Below are 6000 nucleotides of genomic sequence, written 5' to 3'. Positions count from 1 at the left end.
TGTCAATATAGTTTTCAAAAATGAAAAGGCAAGGAAGGATCGGGATTTTGAAGCAAGTGCAGACTCATCTTGTTCAACCCATAATTGTTTTATGTCATTCATGCCTCTGCTTGGCAATAAACTCGGGAGATCCGAATGCCTTGACATATTACTGCCATTCCCTGAACATGGTAAACGAATCGACTTATTTGGGCCTGACTTTTAACGTCAAATATGTCATGGGAACCAAACACAAAAAATCTCTTGATCGATCTAAGACATTGTTCCGACAAATTATTTATGTTGAGAGTTGTTGTTTTACTGGCAAACAGCTAGGTCATCACCACATTTTTCCTCTCCGCATTTTTAATATTTCCGCCTTTTCCTTTTCTGAATTGTCCTTATGATTGCAATGGCCTGTGATACAACTGCACCCTTCACATACCAGAATATACCACAATCGATATTCATTCACCAATAACTACTTACTACTAAATAAACTCATTCTCTACTCACATACCATACTATTGGGTTGTCCGGAAAATAATGCAGGATTTTAAGTTTTCATTTAAAAAAATCTATATAAAATATTCTGTTTACGTTTACAGGATTACTCATTTGTATGAATGTCAACACTTATTAATCCTCTTCCAAATGATATTGNTTATTTTGATTAAAGAACATTGCTTTAAAGTAACTAGTTTCTTTTTTTTTGTTTAATACCAAAATCCTGCATTATTTTCCGGACAACCCAATATATACAATTAAAAATAATTCGAGGGCCGCCAGGATACTCGATATTCCGCTGATGACCATTCCTGTCATTCATACTAAAAGACTAATCCTAGAAACAGTCCATCGAAAAACAGTCCACTGAAATATTCCGACAAAGGGCCTGCTCTCATTCACACCAATTCCTACAACTATTTAACGTACCCTTGCATCCATCATCAATCACGTTAACAAATACACAGATCTGTCTACACACATGCTATACTATGTATAAATAAATGGTAAACAGGGGTCACACGGGTCGTTAATATTACATATAGTCAATATGACCACTGCTCGCGTTCATATATAAAACGACTAAACGTTGATAACAGACGTCGAAGTCTTGGATATACTGTTCTTTTTAATACAGCATTCTCGCTAATAAATACATTCATTCATATTGCACGTATGCAAAGGGGCAGATTATAGTAAGTCATACACTTTCACTACTCGTAAATATTACAAATAAATTCTGCCGGTAGGCACTGTTATGCACCAAGATTTGCTTTATTTCTGGAGGGTAAGCCACACCTTAATCTATATTGTTTCAGTTTCGCATACTCCACCAGTAAGTGACGTACTGTCACTGGGTGATCACACTGTGGAAGTGTCACTAATTAGGTTCGCAGCGGAATGTTATGGATCAGCAGCTGAGTTCCATTAAAAAAATACTATTTTGCAAAAACGAAATTTAAAATATGTTAAATTCTAATAACCGCAAAGAGAATTTCCTAAACACCGCGGTAGCCGAGTGGTTAGCATGAGAGACTCTCACGCCGCGGTCGTGGGTTCGATTCCCACCGTCGCCTCTGGCCCTTTTTTCCCGATAACCCCCAATTTGAACACACAAGAATTCGTACTATGGCTAATATGCAAGATCATAAGGCCAATTTAAAAAAAAAAAGAAAAAAAAAAAAAAAAAAAAAAAAAAAGGGCTTTAATCAAATTAAAATCCCATTTAATACAACCCTACTTATTATTTTCTTATCTTCTGTATGTGATATTGTATATATTCATTAGCAAGAATGTGTAGTGTGAGAGATTCGAAGGACTTCCCTACTTATGAAGGTAAATAGAACAAAATGAGAGTGAGAAGATGTCTATGTTACAAAAAATGACATATCAACAACCCCTGCAGTGTTTAAGGGCATTAAGGTGTGCCTAAAACAAAACCACCTACTTTACTGAAAGTGTCCTTGTGTTTTTGTAACTTTGTATATGTACAATCTCATTCAATACGACCCTGCTTATCATTTTCTTATACATTGTGTCAGATATTGAATGTATTTATTAGCGTGATTGTGAGAGGTCCGTTGGTGGCATATTAAGTACCCCATCGATCTCCCGACTTATGTACTTTAATAGAACAGAATGTGCAGGAGTGCGAATGTGTCTATGTCTAAAAAAACATAAACTAGTTGATAACACATGGAAATTCCAAAACAAAACAATAAGCATGATCTTTAATACTATCGCGTACCAGTGTGTTTAAAAGGCAATCATTACATAGACACGAAACGTGTCGTGGTATACCAGTATTTTTATACACAGGATATCTCAAAACACGATTAAAAATACACAGCATAATTAGAAAATAGAACTTTTCAACAGAAAAATGTAAAAATCCTTGCAGTTTGATATTTTTATTTAATTATGGTGTTTGTATCGGTAGTGATTGGAATATCGGTCAATAGACTAATAAATATTTTTTTACTTAGGTACAACAGACTATCTTGGACAGGGACCAGTTTCTTCTTTTGCTACATTGTCAGATAATGCAACGTAATTATTTTAATTGTTTAATTTTTATGCAAAATAATAGTCGAGTTGAAAAATAAGTGTTACGAGGAGGACTCGACCCATACATTTGGAACATGGATTATTTTTGAGCAGAAAAAAGAGTTGAGAGATGTTCCCCTAATGTCCTTTTCCTTTTTAATTTGTTTAATACTGTAAATTATATCTGTAAGTTGTTGATTTTTTTGTTCATGACTTCCTGTTGAATATGTTCTGTTCGTATATTTTTAGGTCTATGCTCATTTTTGATGGTTTTTTAAATATTGTTTGTCATCGTTGTGGGTAGTTTTATGAGTTCTTTGTGTTTAACTTACATTATATGCTTTTTGTATCTGTCTTTCATTTATTCTGCCTGTCTGTCCTGAGGATTGTCTTTACTTTTGTGTTTGTGGTTAGTTTCCACGCGTAAATTATTAAATAGTTTGGCTAGTATGTACTTCTCCTTCTCTAAAGAGCGCGTATGTGTCCGGTATGTAGAGATAGGTTGCTCGATGTGTTCCACTTAATTAAATTTGAAAATGTCAAGGATACTTTTGAGCTAAGATCTGCGAAGGGTTCCAGCAGGAATGCCACCCGAGTTTTTGGGCCCCTTATTCTAATTTTGGGAGGAAATCTTTTATTGTATATATTGTTGCATATTAATCTCGTTTTGTGTTCTGATATTGAAGGTATTTATTAGAGTGAATGTGTAGTGTGAGAGATCCGACGGTGAAATATTTACTATCCATCGTCCCTACTCAACCTCTCACTCACCTCAACCCTGAAAATAGAAAGAATGTTTGAGAGTGTGAGGATGGCTATGCTTGAACAAAATGCGTTGGGAGGTGATATGATCTGGATGTCAACAGCACATGCAATCGAGACGGGTAACACCGTCTGCCAATACACCGGAGTGGATGTTATAATAATTCTGTACATTTGTGTATGTATGGCCATATTTGTACTGTGTTATGTTTATATACATCAATTTTTCCCTACGTACTTATGATGTTTCAACTGCCTTCCTCCTTCTATCATTTAGAGGATCGTTTTGATTACCTTTATTGATTGTGTCCGTACCTATAGTTCTTGCTCTGTGTTATGTTTATTATTGTTTGTGGTTTTCGTATGCATTGGTTCATTATACTGTTTAATCATTTGAGTCCGTTATGTGTTTGTCTGCGGCCATATTTTGTCTGGGTATGTGCATGAATCAGCCTTATGATGCCGCCTGTTGCTGTTCGTTTCAGTTGTCAATTTTTGCAATAGTTAAGTCGAGGAAGTTTCATACTGTTGTTCTGTTTGGTTTCTACAGAGACCATTATGTTGTGCAAGGAGTCTATTGTTGATGGCTACTTTTGCAGTATGTACGGATTGTAAGTTGCCAACGTATGTGTGCATAATAATATTTCTCGTCATTAACAGTCGAAATTTGTAAAATTGTAAAGCAACCGTTATCAAGAACGGATTAAGAAAAGGAACAATAATAAAATTGTTCGTTTTAATTGTTAACAAATGTTACAGGGGGTTCAACGTGTTTGTTTAATCCTTGTCAACACCCTTTTAAGCGGTGTAATTTTTTAATTTAATTTTTAAGTTAGTGAAGTTTAGTACTGTTTTTATCATGTGTTTTAACACGCGTAAAAGCTAGTTACTCCCGATGTGGGCGGGAACTAACACAAGGTCGAAATATCTCTTCTCCTCCGTCTAAGTGGTGCCGATATCCACGTGCCAATGGTATAATTAAAAGGCGTTGTTTTTCTATTTTTGCCCACGGTTTTGGTTTGGTCGGACTGCAGGGGTGAGGTAGGTCAGTGGGGGTCGGTGACCCTCGCGACCTGCCCCAAAACTCATCCTATTATCTCGGCTCCTACCATTATCTCAGTCGACCGACTCAACTATCCCACTAGGAAATTATACATAACCGTTTGGACCCATCTGGCATTTTAATTTGGTAGCGATACCTATTCATTTGAGCCCACGGACTCACCCGCTAACCCGCCGTGAACATTCAAAATTAACTGTTATGTAAAATATGGACCTACTTCCGTAAACCCGAAATGTTTATTAATGGAATCTCAAATTGGTTGACCACCGTTCTTACACTCTTTATAACCGGCTACTGTCACATCTGTTTGAACAGTTCTCAGCTCACTAAGGACGTTTTATATATCAACACGAGCAGAATTGTCAAGTTGTGATGTGTTCTTTTTGTTCTCTGGTTGTGGACGAGCATCTATCCCAGCTCGATCGGCATCGATCACCCCAGATCCACATCACCACCATACATGTCCTTCAGAATCACCACACATTTCTACACGAGAAGAACGATTCTATGAACAAATTTCAACTACATATGGACACGAAGCTAAAAGTATTCTGAAGGACATCGCCAACAATGAGAAGAAACTCGCATCGGCNGGGATTTACAAACATTGTTTACATTTAACAAATACATTTGGGATGTGGAAAAGTGAATTTATACAATGCAAAGTATATATTTTTTTTATTGAAAGTGTTTGTCTTCTGTGTAATTGTGCCGTTCTTGCGTGTGTTGTAAATCCCAGGCCCTGAAAATGATCTCAATAAAGATCGAAACGTTGGCACGATAAAGAAAATGTTTTTCTGAAACCTACATCACACCAGACCGCATCTCACGATTTCTGAAAAAAATATCGATCAACGGTCACTAATCACAACACATTTTTTCTCCAAGGATCCATCCTTTCGGACGGCTAGATGTAACATTTTAAAATGTTTGTTATTCGATAATAAAGTATTATCCTGGACTACCATCGTCTATCATCGTTAGATTTGTCTGTCAGATGCGTTTGGGCATTTCGCCATCTTCAATGTTGAGATTGGGTCAACTACAATTATTACACAGGATTCTCCCTGTAAAAGCCCACAATGGTACGTGATATGAGATTTCTTCTTGATATATCTGTGATGATGTATGTACCTACCGTTTAGTTATTTCAGATCATCCTGGTGTGCTTAATCTCACTGTTTTGGTCTGCAAAGCCTTGGTTATGAAAAAAAGCCAAATTGTGATAGAGCATCTTGTTTTGCCTCTTCTCAATATGGGGAATCGCTTCTGACCGACAAAACTGGCGAGACTAATCGGACCAGAATGAATGAAGACGAGGCAAAAACATATTACGTGTCTCATGGCTTTGTTCAGCATGATGAAAATTAAAACTTGTCGACAACCTGTCGTCTCCTTGAGGTCTATAAGGCGATGAACAACCAGTGATATCTATTGTTTCCCCGTTCTGACGGTCATACGCGATTCGGTCTTCATTGGTGGTACAATATATTGAAAGAACATAATCCTTGCCAGTCTACCCTCTCTGTTTTAGTCTGTAAAGCCATTTTGTGAAAAAAAAGTTGTCGTTTGATCATCCTGTTTTGCCTCTTCTCAATATGGGGAATCGCTTCTGACCGACAAAACTGGCGAGACTAATCGGA

This window comes from Cimex lectularius, unplaced genomic scaffold, assembly GCF_000648675.2.
Source record: "Cimex lectularius strain Harlan isolate CLEC.00 unplaced genomic scaffold, Clec_2.1 scaffold16, whole genome shotgun sequence".
In the NCBI taxonomy this organism is placed as follows: Eukaryota; Metazoa; Arthropoda; class Insecta; order Hemiptera; family Cimicidae; genus Cimex; species Cimex lectularius.
Note: the sequence above shows the minus strand (reverse complement) of the source record.